We start from the raw sequence: 23,126 nt of genomic DNA, 5'->3' as shown, positions 1-23,126 counted from the left end.
GCTGTCAGTCAACCTCATACCTACACTATACGAATTCAGTCATTCTCATCTAATTGTTTGAACCATTGAACTATATTTAACTAAGCTTGGTTTCTCTTTACTGGAGACTGATTTATCTTATGGTATCGGCCAAATGGGTTTCATTTTTCTCCTAATTTTCACAATTTCACCACTCCGCCCCCATTTCTCCCCTTTGTTCAGGAATATGTAGGTTTCCACTTGTATGCTGGGACATCACAGCTGTATTTACCCCCTAAATGTAGTAAGCAACTAATATTCCAACCTCCTGTCTTAATGCTGTTAATCACTGGATGTCACCAAACCTCTTGAACCTATCTAGGCTAACATTATGTATCTATTTGTGAAGTCCATCACTTTCTCTGGATCACCCATCCCATTCTACTCTTGCCAAGCTGCTTTCATTCTTCCACACTTTTTGCTAACCCTACTGACAATATCTGATTCTTTTTTGATTAAAAACCATTTTCTGCTCCTGTAAAAAAAAAAAAAAAGCTACCATGATCTGTAATTCAGATAATAATCTTTATCAGCTCACTCGCCGAACTCTCTGTGCGCTGGCTCGCATGCTATTTACTGGTTTGCAGTTGTTTCCACGGCTGGACTTGGAACCAAAAGCAGCCCTTGCAATTTGGCGGGGGAGGGGTGGTATGGGAGAGGAGGATGCACAAGTGTGCACTGCTGCTTTTTTCCCCTCCGCAACAAAACCAGCCCCCGCTGCTGAAAAACCAGCAAAATAAATTGCCAAGTTAATGGGGTCTTAGCATATAAATATATGTATTTTATTTAGCAAAATCACTTATACCATTTTTCTCCGAGTATGAACACACAAATTTACATAAATGCAAGGCATTACTGATATGTTCACTTTGATCATAAGAGCAATTTAAATGATCCTGTACTGTTTCAGATGTATATAGCATTGCCATATGTCTATGAAAGCCTTTCCATGAGTGTTATCCTTGTTTGGTCGTTCAGCTTGGTTGCAATTTGCAGATTTTGTCTGGTTTTACAAAGACCAAGAATATCAATGCTTACAAATCAAATTTAAATTCATGTAATTGTAAAGCTATTAAACCACCTCCCAACCATTACAGCATGGCCAAATAAAACAGATCCCCTAAATTTTCTGTCCAGTATTCGACCGAGAAGCACAAATATCGCATTTCAGAAATCAGAAACTCGCCCCCAAAATAGATCGTGGCATAGGATCAGAAACCCTATCGCAACTCCAAAAGCCCTCAACCTCTATGATGTCCCACTTGTGCACAAGAACTGGATTGCATCACTTCCTAAAAATTAGCCCTGTTGAGTTAATCAAAGGCCAATATCCACAGAAAGTTGCACAAATAGAGGATCAATTGTAATCTGCCCAAGGTATCTCTCACTCCTTTTGCCAGACCTTAACCATATGTTGTGGAGTTTACCTCAAAGCCTGTGTGGTTTATGGGTTTCAGTATACCAGAGATTTTGAAGCCCAAAGTGATTCCTCCCTCTTCCAGTTATAAGAGGTGGGTTCTAAACAATAGTTTTGCATCATCATCATTTGATGATGATAATCAAGATATAATTGTACATAGTAACTGATATCTGTTCAAATCCGAATTGGGCAAACACATCTTTAAAACCAGTAACTAAAATGATAAACAGTATAAAAATACAGTCTGTCTGAAAATAATTCAGGGTAACTATACCTCGGCCTATCCAAGCCCTCCAGAAAAGTGTTTTGTTATATTTATTGATGGGGTTATTTCATAAAGAGGTCCCTGAACTTAAGGACGTAACATTGCCTATCTGACCTGAGATTATCTTAAAATCATGTTGCAATAAATGCATTGCATGACTGTGTATTGTTATTCAGCGATTGCATATCAAAGTCATCCACATGGAAAGAAAAGGTCAATTAGTACAGCGACAGATCTGTAAAACACAGAAGGCCTTGTTTTAGTGATTCGTCCCTTCATGTTTTATTGGTGTAATCGCAACCATGTATGTCTTGTAGTAAACAAATAGTATTTTACCAGATGGGTCTTACCTAAAGTGAGAACTTGCTGAGATCTTTCTCCCTCTGGCTCCCTTCTTCTGTTTGACTTGAATTTACACACCTTTGCTGCCTCATTGCAGGATGAGGGAAGAATTTTGGGGGCTTTTCCTAATGACTCGGACTATACAATTTTATCTTACACCAATGATATTGTGTTACTCCAGTCTAATCTGGTGCTTTAGCTGTGTTATGCTTTAGCCTTTAATTCAAAAAGTAGAACCAGCTCTCCAGTTAAAAGTTAAATGTGAAAAAATAAAATACTGAAGCATTTTGTTTATCTAGGTGTTGAATGAAAAAACACACAGAAAAATGAGATATTAAATAGCTGGGCGCTTTTCCGATACTTGGAGGTAAACAAATTTACAAGATTGTTAAACATTTTTAAACTAAAGGCAATTGTGAAATTTGGACAGTGGTTAATACATGAATTTGTAAAAGTATAAATATGTTTAAGATGTGGAGCCACCCTGAGACTCTGGTATATGTTAATTTGTTAACCTTACCTGGTCAGAAAACTGGATATTTCTCTTGCTATTATAAGGATTTGATGAAGGCTGACCCCATACTCGCTTCTAAAATGGAAACACCCTGCACATGCACTGTCTTCTGTTTAGAGGCCCTAATTATGACCCACCCAACATTTATTTGTAGTTTTTCATATAGATGAGTTCAGAGTAGTAACAAAGGAAAAGGAGTGTTGGCGCGGGGAGGATGGTATGGCAAGCCTGGTGACCATCTGTCTTCATGCGCTATATTTGTGTTTTAAATTAAAATGTTTATGACCATATGAGAATGGGCTAAGGCCACTGAGTGTACTATCGATATGGCCAAACGTTCACACACAAGAATGAAAGTTACATTCATTTTAAATATGTCTGCTTCTTCCACCTGTGCTGTGAGTTTTCCCAATCCATTGCCCTTTTGAGTCCATGCTTTATAGTTTTGTCCAGCACTTTAATCCAATCCCTTTGGGTAGACTTTTGAAGACGTTCTGGAATTCAGAACATGATTTTTTTGTGTGTGTTAATTCTTATTTTGTGAGACCTCTTTTGTGTAAGTACCTGATTTGGTTAGTGTATTGTGATGTAGTGTTCTTTAAAAAGCGGAGTCTTCAGCTGTTTCCTAAATTTGAGCTGCATTGGGCGGTCCTGATGGATATGTGGCTGTTATTCCAGATTCTGGATGCCTAGATGGAAAAGGCCTGCTGTCTCCTATCTGAGCCCATTTATTGAATTTTCAGAAATTGTCGCGGTTGACCTCCATTTCCTTTCACCAGTTGAGAGATCTAGTTTTCTTGATGTCCTTTGCCTTTTTGAAGGGCAGCAAAGGGAACCGTTTTACTTAAAAAGCTTGCAGCTCATGTTTATTCTGAAGGCTTGAGGTGAAGAGCTGCAAATATATATTTTTTTAATCATTGCAAGGTTTTTAATCAGAAGGCCTGTTTCTTGCAGTGAAAATCTTTTGTGAGTGGCATTGTGGGTGCTTGATAAGACTTTTATTTATGTTTTTGATACAAAAACCAGGACTTACATAAGATATATTCAGGCTACCTAGCATATGCAGTACCACTGAGAATGGGTAAATTTCTTAGAGTATGGTATACACAACCTACAGAATTTTGAAGCTGTAGTACCAAACGTCTCGGGTAGAAAGACCCTGTGCCACACTTCTCCTTACTTCAGTATTCTTGCACACTTGGTATGTTATCCTGTACAGGATCTTTCTATCATAGAATCCTTAGCAGGTGCTCCATGTGGGCTTGATATTGCTCCACAGTACCTCTGCTGGAGATAACCAAAGTAATCCTTGTTTGGGCATTTAGTGACTGCAGCCCCATATCAAGACTATGACACTACTGGTGATTTAAGGCAGCTGAGTTATAGTTGAGGCGTATAGACCTATTTGCCTGTACCTCAGGCTGAGAAAGCTGCCTCCAAGCAATCTCCGGTAAACTGAAGTAGTCCTAACAGGGACCTTTCACTTCGTCTGGACTGAGATTTATGTAGTCTGTATATGAGAGGTTATGCTAGGCAGTGTGGGCCCCTTGTATGTGTGTATTCTGGAGTGGATTGCAATCTAAATAGCTATGCGCTTTGCTGGGAACTGTCCTCCCATTTTCCCCTTGCATGTACCTGCGCTGCTGTGTTCTCTTCCCCACCTCCATCTACAGGCCATTTTGTTGTAAGTCTGGCTATGAGGAATAAACCTTTCAACTGGGCTTAGAGGCGCTCTTCGAAACACCTATAAACAGGCATGCCTGTGGTCTTCAAATATATGACATATGAGTGCTGGGGCAGTCTACCTACCTTCCCTGGGCCGTGGTGGTGATACGCTGACCTTCTCCCTGACAAGTGCTCGGCCCCCTGGTTGACCGGACTCCCGCCCCCGCTCTTACACCTTCAGCGGCCGCGGCGCGGTCCCAGGACTCCAACTCCCAGAGACCCTTGCGGCAGGAAGTCGCCGCCGACGCCGTCTTTTCGCGCCAGGAGGCGCACAAAAACCGGCTCTGACTCCGGCTGAGCGGGAAGTCTACCTACCTTCCCTGGGCCGTGGTGGTGATACGCTGACCTTCTCCCTGACAAGTGCTCGGCCCCCTGGTTGACCGGACTCCCGCCGCCGCTCTTACACCTGCCGCGGCGCGGTCCCAGGACTCCAACTCCCAGAGACCCTAGCGGCAGGAAGTCGCCGCCGACGCCGTCTTTTCGCGCCAGGAGGCGCACAAAAACCGTCTCTGACTCCGGCTGAGCGGGCAGTCTACCTACCTTCCCTGGGCCGTGGTGGTGATACGCTGACCTTCTCCCTGACAAGTGCTCGGCCCCCTGGTTGACCGGACTCCCGCCGCCGCTCTTACACCTTCAGCGGCCGCGGCGCGGTCCCAGGACTCCAACTCCCAGAGACCCTAGCGGCAGGAAGTCGCCGCCGACGCCGTCTTTTCGCGCCAGGAGGCGCACAAAAACCGGCTCTGACTCCGGCTGAGCGGGCAGTCTACCTACCTTCCCTGGGCCGTGGTGGTGATACGCTGACCTTCTCCCTGACAAGTGCTCGGCCCCCTGGTTGACTGGACTCCCGCCGCCGCTCTTACACCTTCAGCGGCCGCGGCGCGGTCCCAGGACTCCAACTCCCAGAGACCCTAGCGGCAGGAAGTCGCCGCCGACGCCGTCTTTTCGCGCCAGGAGGCGCACAAAAACCGGCTCTGACTCCGGCTGAGCGGGCAGTCTACCTACCTTCCCTGGGCCGTGGTGGTGATACGCTGACCTTCTCCCTGACAAGTGCTCGGCCCCCTGGTTGACCGGACTCCCGCCGCCGCTCTTACACCTTCAGCGGCCACGGCGCGGTCCCAGGACTCCAATTCCCAGAGACCCTAGCGGCAGGAAGTCGCCGCGACGCCGTCTTTTCGCGCCAGGAGGCGCACAAAAACCGGCTCTGACTCCCGCCTCGCGGGACGCGCGAGGGCGGCGCCGGGAGAAGCCCGGGACAAGGGCGGGACCGTCTGTGGCCGTCTGTGGCCGTCTGTGGCCGTCTGTGGCCGTCTGTGGCCGTCCGGGGCTGGGCTGGGCCACCCCCTTAACCAGCTCCTATTGTACTCGAGGACTACCTGTTGTTGTCGCTGTACAAAGCCTGTTGTAAGGTTTGGTTAACAATCGTTTGATATGTTGTGTTAACTGCGGTCATAACTGCCCCAAGAGTTTTGACTTAGTATTAGTTATGGCAAATAACCGCAGTAAGGGATCAACTGTAGCGGGCTCAGGGACCTTAGATGCCTTTTTAAAAAGAGCCGAACATGCGGTCTCTAAAGAAATTGAGATCGTTGAGAAAAGGCTGTCTTTAGAGCCTCTTACCCAGCTCCTGATATCTGTGCCCTCCCAGGCACCTCACTCTATTTCTGCCGGGTCTGTTTTAGAGCTTAGCCATTCTAGCGATCAACTTCTGTTGAATGCTTCTAGTCCGTCAGTGTCCCCTCCTACCTTGCGTCCGAGGCAATCAAAGCCCCCCTCTGCTGGCCACGTTAAAATATCCAAGGGCAAGAGAAAAGCTAATCGTCCCCCTACTGGTAACTGCCAAAATGCTAAGCAACCTAAAAATAAAGATCCGGGCGAGGGGTTGATTGATTCGACAGGCAGTTCGACAGTGGAGGCTACCACTCATTTAGGTAGCGTGTTTATTGAGCCGACTGCCCAAGGGAGCACTGCCACCATGAAAGACATGTCAGTTGACTTGATCAAACGACTGGATGAGAGTTTGAGTAAGTTCATTTTGCCAGTCTTAGATAGACTTAGCGAGATTGATAATAGGCTCACTCTAATTGAACGTCATATTGCTGGTCAACGTGCCCAGGAGTCACGGCCCATCCCCCCTGACTTGTCTTCCCTGGGTGAAGTTACCGTTAGAGTGTCGGATATGGTCAATTGTATGGCAAGTTCTGTGGCAGGCCCTACAATCCCTCCACCATCTGCACGGAGCACTAGCGGTGTCAGACCAGGGCTGAGGGACACTACTGATACTCGCCCAGCACAGGGACAGTTGACACACAAGGAACGCCCATTAAACTTGCCACCAGAGGCTTGCCCATATACGATCATCTTGGCTAACGTCCCGAAGACTTGTGACGGCAAGGAAGAGCACTGGTCCTCCCTGAAAAATAAAACTCTTCACTTTTTGACGGGGAAGACAGTGCTGGGGAGTCATCTCTTTGATAGCTTTAAAATGGTGAGAAGGGTTCCGTGGGTGGGGCAAACGAACAAGACTCTGAGGGCTGATTGCGTTGTTGTGAATTTTAGTTCCCCTGACATAGTCGATCACATTTTAAGACAAGCAGGGTCTCTGAGAATTCAATATAATCACATCAACGTTCTTCCATTGGGCTTTTTTTACCCTCCACCTTTTTTAGGTCAGGTTACACAGAGAGAGCGCCCTCTTTTGCATGTTCCTGTAAGTAACCCATTGGTCTTAAAAAACAGATTTGAAGCCCTTAGTACCTTAGATACAAATGATTGACTTAGGGTTAATGAAGTCTACTCACACAACGAGATTTTAAGTACACTTCCTTTTACCCCTTATGGGCCTTTATCTGTTAGCTTATCCGTAGTGGACCACAATGGTATTTTCACCGCCCCGACAGTTATTAACTTACCCTCACAGATAGAGGTTGCCATTGATGTTACACAGAGTGGTCCCGAGGCAGTCTCCGCAGTAAAGAGTGGCACAATTCCCACTCTTAGTTTTGAAAACTTGGGCATCGAATTGCCTTCTCACGGAGTTGAGGCTGTGTCATTACCCCCTTCATGTGAATCGGCTAATTGTTTAGTTAGCAAACAAGCGGGTGTAGTGAAATTTCCAGCAACTGATTCATTTTCTGTTTTATCTTGGAACATTGCTGGTCTTCGCTCTAAACGTGGTGATCAAAACTGGAGGGCTTTCCTCTCTACTCATCACGTAATCGCTTTACAAGAAACATGGGAGGCCACCGATCCTTATCACCTGGATGGGTACCATTCTTTCATCAAATACGCCATGCCCTCTGTCATGGGGAGACCACGAGGGGGTCTTCTGTTATTATTTAGCTTAAAATTGTTATATAGCACTGAGCTGATAGTAACCAATTCTCCTCATATTTTAGCGGTGAAATTGGAATGTGTTAACTTACCATCATAATTGGTGGTTAACTTTTATATCTCATTCACAAGGTCGGATGAGCTAGAGCATCTCAAAGCACTGTTCAGTGTTCTAGAGGAGTATGATGCAATTAATGTCAAACCTTATTTTCTTTTACTTTTTGGCGATTTTAACATTCATGTATGTAATCTTAACTGTTTTGTAAATAACTATCATAATCCATGCTCACAAGAGGCTATCCATTTTGAACATTCCAAGGGTGGGAATTTCTTAGAGAACATGGTATCGTCTTTTTACCTCCACATGCCAGTTCAAGAACTGTTGGTCCCGGTTCCCACGTTTTCGGCTCAATGTCATTGTAGTACAATTGATTATATTTTTGTACCACGTATCATGGTGAACCTATTGGGTACCCTTCGAGTTACGCATAATGTTTTAAGTGATCACAACCCACTAACGCTGGAGATTAAAATCAAGGCACTAAGGGAAGACATTCTCTTGCCTTTGATTTCCAACACTAATCTTGAGTCTTCCAGTCAGGGAAGACGACTGAGATGGGAAGTTATCAACCCGGCCGATTTCCTTGTTAAGTTATATGAAGGCAATAAAGAGGACTTTAGCCTGTGTCTCTCGCCATCGGCTCAAGCGTTGGCTATCCTGGGCGCTTTTGATAGGATTACTAAACATGTTACGGGGAATCTCACCACTCATGGGAAACCCAAGCCTAAGAAATTTAAAAACTGGTTTGACCAGGCCTGTGTTAGTGCTCACTCTGCCCTCTTATCGGTTCTTAAAGAACGCGGTAACACCCCAAGTAAGTTAACTGAGGTCAGAAGAAACTATAAAAAAAGCGATTAAGGCCAGGAAAAGTGAGCTAAAAAACAAGGCATGGGACGAGTTATCAGACGCAAGTACTCAGAAAAACAGCAGCAAGTTTTGGAAAGTGATAAATAGCCCTCTTTTTAATGAGCAGGAGAACACTATTAAAGAATGTTTTATTCCGCCCGATAAATGGGTGGCCCACTTTAGCGGTTTATATTCGGAGATACAGGATGACAACCCAATAAATTATGCAGATCATACATTAGCCTCAAGAATCCTTTTTAACGAGGAGGAAGTCCTAGAGGCCATTGAGGCAATGGCATTAGGCAAAGCCCCCGGCCCGGACGGTGTGCCTGCGGACCTTTATAAGGCTGACCCAGGGTTTTGGGCGAAAGTTTTAACTCTCGTTTTTAACGCTGCCTCAGAGGCCGGAGCTCCAAGATCATGGGGCAAAGCGGTAATTGTCCCTCTTTTTAAAAAGGGTTCAAGAGAAAATCCGGCTTGCTATCGGCCCATTTCTCTCCTGGACTCCGCCGTGAAAGTTATGGGTAAAGTCGTCCTTGCCCGTTTAACATCATGGTTGGAGGAGCACTCTATAATTTCTGATCTACAATATGGGTTCAGACAAGGGAGGGGAACAGTTGGCCAATGTCTTAACTTGCATTTGATCATAGGAAAGTACACGGTCGCTAAGCAGGGGGACCTCCATTTAGCCTTTATGGATCTGTCCACCGCTTTCGACCTTGTCAATCGACAAAAGCTATGGGCCTTACTAGCCACCCTGGGGCTTGACACAGTTCTGATTTCCTTCCTGGCTGTTATCCATGAGGATACAACTGCAGTCGTTCGTTATAGTGAAGAAGGAAGTCAGACTGACGCCTGGCAGGTAAAGCGTGGTGTAAGACAGGGGTGTATTCTTGCACCCCTACTCTTCTCGCTTTACATCAATAATTTGGGCCCGGTTTTAATTGCAACTAGTAAAGACATTCCGAAAGCCGGCTCCAAAATGATTCCCGCATTGCTATACGCGGATGACACAGTTTTATTGGCCAGAACCGCGAGAGGACTACAAGCACTTTTAAATGGTTTTTATGATTTTATGGTCTCTTTAGACTTATTAATCAATTTTAAAAAATCCCACTCTATGTCGATTGGCTCGGGGAGAGCAAAAAGGGTGAAATTCTTCTGCAATGGGCAGGAATTAACCAAAGTTCAGTCCTTCCCCTATTTGGGAATTGCATTCGACGACAGATCATCTTGGGTTATACAACGCGCTCAGAAAAAGAATAATTTAGCCAGAGCCACCGGCGCATTGCTGGGCTTTGCAAAACGCATAGGGTGCAAACCGCTTCCTGCCCTATTAAAAATTTATAGCGCAAAGTGTTTGCCCATGGCACTTTATGGAAGCGAGGTCTGGGGTTACAAGGCTGCTCCTAGCATTCAAGTAGTCGAAAATAATTTTTTTCGGAAATTGTTGTCTCTCCCTCCGTCTGCTCCTATTTTTAACATTCATGAGGACTTGGGGATGGGATATGTTGCCGACCAAATAGCTGTTGCACCGCTATTAGGTTGGTTGAGGGTTTGGGCACAACAGCCACCAAACCTTAATCAACAAATTATCGAAGACTGTCCTTGGAAAAAGCCTTGTCTATCCCGTGGCTACTTTACATTAAAAACAATCTGAAATCACTCGGCTGTCTGGACTTGTTCACCAGCCCTTGTGTTTTAAGTAAAGAACAAATTAAGGCCATTAAGCATCAATTTTTGTCCAGATCAATGTTGTCAAGGGAAGGCGAGGAACTAGGGAAACCGTCAGTCAGGAGGTTTGTTACGTTAAGTTTGGGGAGTGGGATTCAGCCCTATTTAACTTTCATTAACCAACCTTTCCACATGTTTTTGCTGATAAGGTTTAAGCACGGTTTGCTCCCTTGGCTCTTGGCTTACCCAAAAGGATTTTTTAAGGAGGGAACTTTGGGGCCCTGCCCTTGTGACAACATTTCTGAGCAAAACTTGTTGCATATGTTATTCTTTTGTAAATTTTACTCTTCTCAGCGCAATCTTGAAGAATTGTCAATTTAAGCAAGCGAGGCCTGCATTGATTTATTTACAAATGTTGGTCTCTCCTCTGACTTGCTTCGGGGTCGCTTGTTTCATTGTGGGTGCTTTAAGAGCTAGAAACAGGGCTCTGCTTATATAGTTAGTTATATAGTTATCCTCTAACGAACATTGTTTCTAAATATGTTGTTAGGGACAGAGCCTTTCAGTAGACATGATTTTTTAGAATGTATATTTTCGAATTAAGGAATTAATTGTAAAACATACTTTTATTGTATAATGCGCCAAACAGTATTGTATTTAATTTTTGTGTTAAATTATTTTTTGTAATTGCATTTGTCTGTATCATGAATTTCTGTCCTGTGCTTTGATGGTTTTAATATTTTAACCGAATAAAGCAAACTTTGACTTTGACTTTGAGTGCTAGGTACAGTGCTTGAATTTTTCTCGACCATTGGCAGTTTGTTGGGGCTGCATTTTAATTTCTTTTTTTTCCCGCCCGCCATGCCGTTTCAAATAGGTACCAGCCAGTCTTCTTCCCGTTTCATTAGAAGTCTAGCTTGAGCCACTAGTCCAGGTAGCTTGCAAACATACCTAATTATCTTTTACGGAATGTTTTTTTTTTTTTTTTTTTTTAAATTCATTTCTGGTACGGCAGTTTGTTTCTTGCACGTAGCATTGTAGCCACAACTCGGGTACAAGACTATTTCTGAAGCTCTTATGAGATCCATTGACGTAGATCATGCAGTCCTATTACATCGTATATATTTATATTTCTGTAAAATCTTCAAATGACAATGGTTTCATTACCATATCTGAGCCTTATACATCATGTTATACATCATCCAGTTTCTTCTACTGACACGCCTGTCTGATAATTAACAATTGCCAGACCTCTGTTACAAATATTTGTTATTCAATGGGTGCTACTGTTGCCTCTTTTTTTTTTTTTTTTTTAGCCCCCTTCCCTCCGACACCTGATGCATCATTTCAGACCACGACAGCAAGTCTTTCATTCCCATATCTGGCCTCAGTTCTCACATTTGTTAATTCTTCCTCTAGGTCTCGCACCCATGACACTACTGTTGGTCCCTGTAGACGGATCCAGCAGATCCATAAGCCATAAAGCAAATCTGTGCTGCATTCTTATTCCAGTGGGTTTGTTATGAATCCCAATATGCAGTGTTTGACTGTTGTATTTATGGCTGTATTTTGTAATGTCTTTGGGGAAGAGATGTGGCCTAACGGCCAGAAATGCCAACTTTGAAACTCGGGAAACATGTTTTGAGTCCGGGCATAGGCTCAACTTCTGCAATGCTGGGCAAACCACCTAATATCCCTGTACCTGCAATTTAATCTGCTGCTCATGTAAAGTACTCCGAACCCGTTGGGCCAAGTTTACACTATTTAAAACTGACCCCCAAAAACTTTAGCCTGTAGGACACCCGAAGCCAGTATTCAGCCCCTTTACACACGTCCATGTCCTGTGCAAATGTTGCTGCACATTCTTTGCACCTAGGGCACTTACGCGATCTATCTAGATACAATTTTTGTAATTCAAGGGATGTTATGTAGGTATGGTTGAGGAAAGTGCAATGTGTCATTTTAAATACTATATTGCTAGACACCCCCTCAATCAGTGCAAATGCCTTCTCCCATTGTATGTCTTCAAGTGGCTCCCCCAAGTTTTCATTCCATAACTGACTTGTTTACATTGAGTTCTTTCAACCATCACCTTTCAGGACTCTATATTTGTGATAAATCAATCTACGACTTTGCCACATTTCCAGCAACATATCCATTGTAGTCCACTAAATCGCTCTGGATTTTCACCAGGGTATCGCCAGCATACATCGATACTATATGCATGTGTCTCCCATCTTCATTTCCCAGTCCTGTAGTGTTATTAGTCTAAGTGGCAGGGACTCAATTGATAGGTAAATAACAGGAGCCATAAGGAACCGCCCTGTCTAGTGTATGGTTGAGCCATGTATCAGATACAATACCCCCAGATTTAACTTTTGCACTTTGTTTTGTGTATAGAAGCTTGACCCAGTACAGAAAACGTGGTCCAAATATTATTTTTGGGAGAACACGTCTTGTCATTTAATCTCCAGAATTGGATCCTTTCCAAAGCCACTTAGTGCTGTTTTTACTGAAGGCAGAATACTTGCGAGGCACTCTGTTACTATTATTAAGGTCGTTTTTTTTTTTAAATCATCAATTTTATTTGGTTTCCCTGATGCAATATGGGCCTTAGCCCTACAAGTACCTGCAAGAAACAACATGAATCGGGAGTACCATGATATTTAAACTATTGTAACTCCTGCAAGAACTGCAGGTCCAACAGTATAAACGCGGTGCAGACAATCCTAGATCCCAGCAATTGCATAAAAATTACAAAAATACAGAGGCAAACAATTACATGACACTGAATGAGATGTCTAGTGAACATTGGTATATGTGGAGCGTTCTGTCAAGGGTCTAAGGATGGGAGGGGGGGGAAGGTCTATCCCTCTGTATGTTTCCCAACGGGTCCATATTTTTCTGTGCTTCTGGGGGCATCCACGGGCCAGAAGCACCGCCGCCTCAGCGCCCATACACCTGTCCAGTTCAGCCTTCCATTTACCCATAGTCGGGGGTGGGGGGAGAGAGGGGAGGTCCCCTTCCACAGCTGGGCTATGTCACGTTTGGCAAAGGTAAGCGCCAGAAAGAGTAAATGTTGTTTATATTTGTTTCCCCTATCTCGTCAGTATTGTATAAGAGGAAAAGTCTCGGATCCAGCGGGAGCTCCCATGCAAGTGTGCCACAGAGGCAAGAAGCTACCCTCCTCTAAAACGGCTGCAACTCCGAACAGCTCCAGACCGTATGTAAGAATGTACCCTCTCGCATCTCAAACAGGTGGGGCACTGAATTACCCCCATTTTCCAAAGGCGGGAATGAGTGTAATAAGCTAGAAGTATATACTTAAATTGAATAAGGGGGTACCGTGTAGATACCGCAACACCCCGAGGGCTAGCTATGGCTTTGGCCCAGTCATCCTCAATCAACTCCAGAATATCATCCTGCCATGCTCTCCTAGTGTTATCAAGGGTTGTTCGGGTGTGCGTAGTCAGTTTTTGATAAATTTGCCTGATTTTATGGAGCCCCAGGTCACCCATCAGTTGGCGGCCCTCCAGTGGATGGAATTCCGATAGAGTTTCTAAAGCGCGAATCTGAGGGCCCAGTGCATGACTTAGTTGAAGATATTTATAAAATTGTGTCTTATGTAGGTCAAATTCCTATTGCAGCTGTTGAAAGGATTTCAATGTTGTACCTTGCATCACGTCTCCCAATGTAGATATCCCCATTGATGAAAATCCTGCAGGGCTGTCACGGGGCCTAAGTATGTGCCTTGCCATAGAGGGGTTGTCAAGGTGCCACGCCACCCCCATCTGTCTCACCTTGTACCGCCAAAGCTGAATCACAGTTCTACTTGAAGGGGGCAGTGCACTGAGGTTCCTAGAGCTATATAGGACCTGGAGAAGGGGAACCTCTTTCATTGCTGCATGCTCTAGCGCGAAATCGGGGTCGGTTGCGGAGTTAAACCACCATTCATTTATAATTAGCAGATCAGATGCAGCGTAGTATGCATACACAGCCGCTGCTGCGATCCCCAAACAGTACATGGATGATGGTGGTCATGTATGTAGTGCCACCCGGATCGCCCCTCCGTTTCAAAGGAATTGATTGTGTATGGCATTAACTTGCGTAAACCAGGACCTGGGTATGATGTAAGGGAAGTTTTGCAGTCGGTAGAGATTTCTTGGTAGGGATACCATCTTAAAGGTGGCTGACCGGCTATATAAAGATAATGGAAGGGAGGACCAGATATTAAGGTCATTTTTGTCCCTCAAATCCTTACTGGAAGAGTGATAGTGGAAATAGGGAGCCTTCAAATAACCTATCCTATTTCTGATCAAGCATCACACTCTAGGGATTCAGGTCTGCCAATGGAATGTCGTAAATCAAGTATTTGATTGGATTTTTAAGAGGTATAACTGAAAATTACTGAAATGTTTGAAAAGTTAAATATATTCAGAAGGGCCAATTTAATGTCAAAGTGTGCTAAAATTGTATTTTTCTGTTCTGGGGCATATTGGACATTCTCTCCATTAATCTGAAGGAAATTTCACTACACAACAAGGAGCTACATCCTTTGGGGGCATATAATTTCTGCCCCACAGATTATGCAATCCCTGATCCACATGTGGATCACGGCGCCGATTCATGACCACTGATGATCTCTTGTCCTCATTTTAGGAACTAACATACCGCAATGACCTAGCTCGACTTTCTCTTTTTCTCACTCTAAGTAGAGGTAGAATTTTATTCCCAAGAAGCAAAAAAAAAATTCTCAGTCGTCGGCCAGTTAACTTTAAAAATATTGTAATTCTCCTCTCAAAGTTCTCTCCTTAATGCACCCTTTTTCTACAAATTACCTGACCCCCACTTTTAAACAAATATCCCATTCCATCTCTGTCAGACCCCTTTCAGGGGGTAGCATGGTAGAATGAGGCTACTGGGTCACAACAGTGGTGTTTGAAGTTGTTTGCCACCTGTGTCCTGAGGCCTGTCCTACTGTGGTTCTGCAGCCTGGCCCAATGCACCTTTTAGTTTTTTACGTAAGTCGTAGGCTAGCTTATTTTGTTAAGAGGTTACTTTAATTTTACATCAAACAACATATTTCACATTCCAAAGGTAGTTCAGGTACAGATTTGCAATCCCCCTATGAGGTCTAGTCAAATACTTTTAGCCTTTAAAATGGCCTATTTCCCCTCCTTTATCTTTGTTGGGGGAGTTCCTCTGCTGCTAGGGTAACTCTAGTTAAAGATCTGGGTATGAAGTAGACCAGGCACATGTGGAACTCCCGTTAAAATATTCCAAAATGTTATCTCGTGTGTTGGGTAAATATTCTTTTAGGCCCAACAATAGTGTATTGTGTATTGCCAAAGATTACTCAGCTTTGCATCCCCTACTAGGATGGCCGCTTCCTTTATATTTACTGCACACTTATTCAAGAGCTGGACACTAGCTCCAGTTGGCTAGATCATTAGGACTACCACGTCTATAACCACACTCTTTGTGTTTCTTAAATTACTGTCTTCCCTAATGTTCACTCCTTCTGACATCATTACTGTTGATTCACACACACAAAATACAATTTTATTTACTGCATATTTTAACACTTCCAAATACTCAGAACCATCTATGTTGGTTAATTAAGAGTTTACATTGTTTCAAGCAGGCCCCCTTCAAAATAGTGTTTTGGAAGACAACATTTTCTTTGCAATGTGCAGTTCAATTCTTTCAATATTTTTATGCATGCTAAAAAACATATGGTGATATAGCCCACAATTGGTGGTTCTCTTTGTACTTGTAAAAATAATCGTGATTGTTGACTCTTAAATTGGTTCAATTTTATTCGAAGGACTACAACAAAAGAAGTAGTCAGTAGTGATTTATAGTTGGGAAAAAATATAGAATAATAATAAAAGTAGCCAATGTTGTGAACTGGCTAAAGAATACCAATTGATTCACGAATGAAAATACACAAACACGTGTTTCTTTGTCTTGATATTCATGACTATCTCTTGGGAAATAATACAACTAAATACAAATAAATTATGTTTGGAAATTTCATAGAAGTTTTTGTAAGAAGCACCGCGGAAGACGTACCTTAGATTGCCAACTCCACCACACCCAGGATAAAACACTGATTCCAAATGAGTTCCTCCTGAACTGAAATCGTATTTGCCAGTCTAAAATTCTCAACATAGAACACATTGTCCCAATCCAAAATGTCTGTCACACTGTTCAGGTGCATGCTTATTTACCAGTAAAACCCAATTTAAGATGGCCACCATGAAACGGGCTAATGAGAAGGTAATATAGCAATGTGTCGCTATAACAAGGCCAGGACTGGCACACCTGAAAATACTCGGGTGCCTGATCTCCCTAGATTGATGTAGGGAGCTACCTTAGCACAGCCTAGGCTTGGCACAGTACTGCGCTACCATGAATAGCCCAGTGCTGTCACACAACACCAAACCTGAGTGCTTCACCTGCTTTGTGTTTTGTTGTAGGAAGCTCTTAAGTTGCAATCGCTCCTTTCCAGGAGCCGTTGCTTTTGGTGTCTCCATGTGTCACATCTGTTGCCATCAAGCAAGCAGCCGAAAAAGCACCACTGATAATTGATGTCTAGATCAATAATCCAAACGGGTAATAGATTGCAAACAAGTCGTACTCTCAAACACTGGTGCAAGCTACGTGCTCATTGCTCACTTTTGCTGCACAGTCACTGTTTCTTACCACGTTCTTACTGTTGCTCGCCAGTGTTGGGTCCAGGAAGAAGACCTATACAATTAGTGGATGCTGGATGTTGTTTACTTAATGCTCAATTCTATTCAATAAATGTATTCGGAGGCAATTAGCCATCCATAAAAGAAATATATAAAACAGTACAAATATAAAAAGCATAAAAGATGCAATTCATAGCACCCACTCGAGTATATGCCCAGTGGACGGTAAGAACACAGAATTTGAGGAAATTTAGAATCAAATGGCAATACCACAGAATAACGATGATAAACTGTTGTGTGTCAATTAAAAATAGAAGATAAAAAACATTCACTTATAGGTGGATTATATTCCCGCATTTACGCTAAGTTCCTACAACATAGTCAGCTGAAATTCAGCAAAACTAGAGCGGTGAAGGAAAGCAAAAACCACATAATGCGTCCACCATGCACTCCCCACCTGCCCTATCAAGCCTGCTTAAATCTTTTCGGTTGTAGGAACACGGAAGTAAAGTAGATGGAGTGTACTTAACACACATAACACCACCCAGCATAGCGTAGAATTGCACACTATGTCTCATTACTGTAGGCAAGGTGATTTTTTTTTTTTTCTTCTTCTTCCTAGCATAAAATACCGCCCACAGAAAAGATGCCAAACTACAGCAGATCTCCAGGGTGGGCAGAGATTGTAGGTATAAATACGCAGGTTGACATTGCGTAAAGTGTTCCCCTCTTATAATTGGTATACTATAGCGCTTCCTCTGGTGGTCCAAAAACTTGCATAAAAACACAACGTGCATAGTTTTCTGATTCATTACATCACTACATGGAGATTAGTTAAATTTGTGTACCAGTCATTCATATTTGGGAAGCTGACCAATCGGTCTAAGGTATCTAGTCTTAGACGAGTCAGGACAAACCTGTGTCTTGCCTCTAAAACTGCTTTACCATAGGGTTGCATGTCGAAGGTAGTTAAAGTCATTTGATTTTTCAAAACACTGGGTTTACAGATTTCAAATGAAAGTCTAACATTCTCCAAGTGATGTTAATGAGGTGTAGTGTTTCAGGCTTCTCAAAATACTCAGGATGACCCAGATCATCGCAAAAATGTTGAATATAAACTATCTACGGAATGCGCTGATATAGACTTGATTTAAGACAGTCCTTAATTATAGCACAATTTAATTCAGTATATACTGAAGTCCATTCTTTATACCAGAGTAAAATAGGCTGTAACATGATCAGGTCTGTAATAAATGGGGCTCCAAGTTCGGCACGACATACATGTACTGAAGCGCTTTTAGGGGTAGCAAGAAGATGCCTAAAAAACTTGTTTTCAACCAGTTACATATCTCTGCATTCCTTATATCCCCACACACCCACCCCATAAAGTGCAACATTAAGACATTTAACCTTATAAATTGACAACATCAGCTCAGGTGGATTAGAACCAAGTCGCCTAGCAAACCCTTTGAGTGCCATACAAGCTTTACCAAATTGTAGCTTCCTATTAGAAATAGCCGTATTCCATAGGCACTCATTTTCAAATAAAATCCCCAGATAGGAAAAAGTATTGGTAAAGCCTATAGTTGTACCATGTATTTTTAGTTCTTGGCAATTGGCGGTATTCCTGCCGCATTTCATGACAAAAGTTTTTGAATGATGCACTAAAGGCCCAAGATCCTGCATGTATTCAGCAAAGTTTGTCAACAGGGACTGATGAGCAAGAGGAGTACGTGCCATAAGAACGGCATCGTCGGCATAGAGGAGAGTCGGTACAGGGCGAGTCCCTACTTGCGGAAGATCTTTAGATGATGCAGCATGCACTGCACCCACACTGTTTATATATAGGGAGAATAGAACGGGGGCCAGTACACAGCCCTGTCTCGCCCCCCTCTCCACCATAAATGCTTCAGTGCATTCCCCTCTGATACCATATCTTATCCTGGATTTGCAACCGGAGTATAGGTCCCTCAGAAAACTTATCTCATTCTCTACCCTCAGCTTTTTCTATAATTGACCACAGTTTGGCGTGTATGATGCAATCAAAAGCTGAGGAGAGGTCAAGAAAAGCTAAATACATATTCCCCTCTTTGATTTTAACATATTTCCCAAGTAGCATGCTTAAGTTGAGTCTCTTCTCTGTTGGTCAAACCCCAGTACGAAATCCATATTGTAGATCTGATAGGATATTATGGGTTTCTGCCCAGTCTTGTAATCTTTTCAAGATAACGCGACCTGCAATCTTCACCAGGGAATCAAGTAAAGAGATTAGTCTATAATAAGCTGGGTTAGATCGATCACCCTTTGTAGGTCTCGCCTGGCGTAAGACTGCGCAGGCATGCGCAGTCTCGCTGGCGAGATTTAACGTTTTAGTTAGATTTCTCTAGTGGGCTTTAAGCCCTGTCCCTCTTTTCCATTGGCTGGCGTCACCGTTTATGCTAAACGGTGGCCAGCTATTGGAAAAGAGCGTCTTGTGACGTACACTTTTCGCTTTTAGAGCCGTCCCAGTTGGACTGGCTCGGTTCCTTTACGTCTGTGGTAAAAGGTTTTCTTATCTTTATGGGGCCATGTGTTTCAAACACATGGCCCCATAAAGACAAGAAAACCTTTCATGCGTAGCCTGCCGCTGCCAACAACCCTCCCCCTACGAGGCCTGCTTCCCCGCCTTACCCCGTAACCCGACCTTTTACCGCCCATCCTTACGCCTCCCCCCCCAGCGCACCTCGGCGCTACTTTGCCTCAGACCTTGTTTAAACGGCCACTACGTCAGTAAGCGGATAATTTGTCCCACAATATTCACCGTTTACCTCAAGTTATGGCTGCAGTCCTGCGAGGGCCACCTACAGTCATGCTACAGGGTGTCGCATGCGCGTGCATGGTTTCTGCAGACCAGAACTTGGTAGCGGCGCGCGACATCCTCTTCCTGGACAGCTTGAGTAGGGAGAAAATGGCGGCCCCGCTGAGCGCCTCTATGTCCGTGGCGCTGCGGAGAGCGGAGTGAAGGAGCCGCAGCTGGGCCCAGAGGAGCCGCCCATGCAGCGCCGCCGCTCGGCGCCTTACATTAATGAGGTGAGGGAGGGTGCACAGGCGGTGGATTTGCAGAGAGGGGACCCCAAGACTGGGCGGTTGGAGGGCAGGTAGGCTGCACGGCCGGGGCACGATTTACGTTGTAGAGAGGACTGAGAGCAAGGACAGGGATACCATGTCGGGTTCTCTGCTGCAGGACGAGGTTCGGGTGTGCGACAGGCTGCCCAGTTCAGTGTTTGCGCCGCGGAGGCGCAGGTCTCTGCATTATGCCACTTCTATTTGGCATGTCATTTTCAGTATGTATTCCCCATTGCCTCAAATATTTATCACCCCAGTTACAGCAGTGCACTTTGCTCCGTTCGCATGTACAGCCCCATTAATTGCAGTATTGCCTCACGTATACAGTAGTGCGTGCACTGCACTCCAAACATGGTTGCAGTACTTCTTGAATGTACAGGGCCCTCAACCGCGGCGTCCCTTTTTCCCCTTAATAATCAATCCCTCGAAGACGTGCATGATCCCTTTAAGACGTGCACAACCTTGCACTGTGCTTGACAAGTAGGCATGATTCCAGTTTTGGTTGCATCGGCCTCTTTTCGCTGCCTTGGATTATTTTTCATATTTTCATTTTATCTGCAGCTTGGATCCAGCACCTGCATGCGAATCTTGCTGAAAATAGTCGGTTATGATGGGATACTTTTGAGTTTGGGATCGGGAGCCCTCCCTCCCCCGAAAAGCTTTTGTTGCAGTACTACCCCCAACCTTTGGGACGTATCCCAAGATATCTCCATGCAATACGTAAAGCTTACTCTGCCACCTTGCCAAATGCGTGTTTCCGGGTTATTCCTTATTGCCGCACTTAACCATTGGAGGACTAATATAGTGCTGCAGACACCATTTTATCTGCCACTCTCACTATATATTTGATCATCCTTCTTTTTCTGCTTCTGAATGTCCTATGTCTTCCAGACCTTGCTGATAGTTCAGCAGTCCGAGTGTAATGTGTTTAAACTAAGAGACACTATGGTGTATGTTATGTCAATTATTTGCGTATAGCACTCTCTCACCAATGGATTCTTGACACTATTTACTGTGACATAAACAATTCAAGCCTATGCGCGTCAAAGAGAGTATTAAGTGAAATAACATGCTTTTTTAGATTTTTTGGGAAGGACTTTTGGTTGATTTAAGTTGTGGATTTTGGCCATTATAGAGTTCCAGATGGCACAGGCTAATCTTCCAAAGCTGCGTCCACCCTTTCTGGTTTTGTGTGTGAATCTTAAATTGCGTGTTCGTATGTACTTTTCCCTTTTTTCAGAAACAAATTGAGTTGCTCACCCTCCCAAACTTTAAACAAGCATTGGCATAGCCAATAGGTCTCGCCTTTGGGACCTTATAAGTGTTTAGGTACGTAGCACATTATCTTGGGTGCCACAACATCTACTGTTACTTCACATGAGTGCGGTGTAAGCCCACAGAGTGAATACAACATGTGCTGCATAGGCTCTACATATAAAAGCATTTGCAATGCAATAGGTCTCGCATTAATGCGAGTATAAGCTATTGGCATTGTAAATGACAATTGTGAGAAGTTGGCCTGATGTATGATGTCACTAGTTCTAGTGTACACCTTATATCAGTCCAAATACCCTTATGGTGATTGGTTGTAAAGTCAACCTTATAGACCAGCTATCCTAGTGGTAGCATGGACAAGAGCAGTCTTAGGCTAAACTCTGAATGGCATGTGAAGCCAGCTGTGATATCATATATAATCCCTTGAATACCAAATGAAAGGACACCACAACAGATATATATATAAAATAAAGTGTATTTATTCTAGTCAAACCCTCAGCACTCTTTATGAGATTAGAGGTAAGTACAACACAGTCTTATTTAAGCATACATTAAGTCACACAGGTAAGTAATACAGTTAGGCCCTAGGGGCCACGCAAACCATATACTAAGTAAGTGGTATAAGGACCACTGTCACGGAAATAGAATAGGCCTAGGCCTAGGGAATCGCTGGGGCTACACTACACTAGCGTTAGTTAGGAAGTGGGAGGCCCACGGGATTCGTGTACAGAGTGGAAACACTCACGCGTAATGCGTAAAAGTCACTAGCAATAGTACAGTTTAGGAAACAATAGATTTAGGACACTTCCGGAGTAGCTAGGAAGTCGAGACTGGAAAACTAGACACTAGGATAGTCACTATCCTGATGAGCACCGGAGTACCCAAGTTACCTAGCCCACAGGCTGCGGGTGCATAGGGGTGAAGATGCGTCGGTTTTCGTCGTCGACTCCTATGGATGCCTGAAGAAAGATGCTGACAGGCAGTCAGTGAAGAGTGTCCAGTGGATCCCAAGGCTGGGATCAAGAAGAGAGGAGACCTGCAAGCAGAAGGGACAGAGTCAAGGTCACTAGCCAGTGACCACGTGGAACCAGGAAGGAACCAGGCGATGTCGTGAAGATTGCAGGTGAAGGTGAAGCTTGTCGCTGCAGCCAGGAGGACCAGGAAGCGTCGAGGACGACCAGGAACAGGAGGCGAGCTGTCCCACGAAGGCTCTTGCTGTCGGCGGCGTCGAAGTTGGACTAGGACTCACCAAGCCTTGGCAAGCAGAACCCACGAAGAACGGAGGACTTGCTTCTGGTGCAGACCAGGAAGGTCTGGGGTGCTTCTTCTTTGCAGAGAAGCGGGAGCCAGTCTGGAGGAGCCAAACCAGCGCAGAAGATTTCAGGGTGCGTCGTCACAAAGGCCACTAGCCAGCGGGCAAGCAACCGGACAGACGCGGCAAGCAGGAAAAATGCAGAAGGGCCCCACGCAGGACTCGTGGAGTGTGGGGGGCTGATCTTCAGTGCAGATGGTGCTTGGGGTTGGGGCTTCTCAATCCCCGGTGCACAACTTCGAGGGTGCCTCAGAAGCTGCGCTTTAAGTTACTAGCCACTTTTCCCTGGTAGCCGGTCCCACGTCGCTCGTCGCCTCCACGGATCTCAGCTTTGCTGTGGATGTGGATCAGGGTCGGAGAAGTCTGGAAGTCAAGGCTCTGGTCGGGCTCTGCAGTCGGTTCCTCGTAGAACGTGGGCAAAGCAAAGGGTAGTCTCTTGATGGTGCCTGTTTGCACAGGGTAGCCACTCCTTGGCCACAAGGGAGATTCTTCAGTCTTCTTCTTTCGTCGAATGTCGAAGGTCCAGAGTTTCTGTTCAAGT

The 23,126-nt window shown here is 44.3% G+C and overlaps 1 protein-coding gene across 2 annotated transcripts in view; it reads left to right on the top strand.

The window, feature by feature from the left end:
• The window catches only part of MRPS6 (mitochondrial ribosomal protein S6), a 144,195-nt gene that overhangs the window by 27,703 nt on the left and 93,366 nt on the right, over positions 1–23,126 (top strand). The window lies entirely within an intron of this gene.

The sequence above is a fragment of the Triturus cristatus genome, chromosome 8 (assembly GCF_964204655.1).
Source record: "Triturus cristatus chromosome 8, aTriCri1.1, whole genome shotgun sequence".
NCBI classification, from domain to species: domain Eukaryota; kingdom Metazoa; phylum Chordata; class Amphibia; order Caudata; family Salamandridae; genus Triturus; species Triturus cristatus.
The sequence above is the reverse complement of the archived record's forward strand: the minus strand, read 5'-3'. Positions and strand labels throughout refer to the sequence as shown.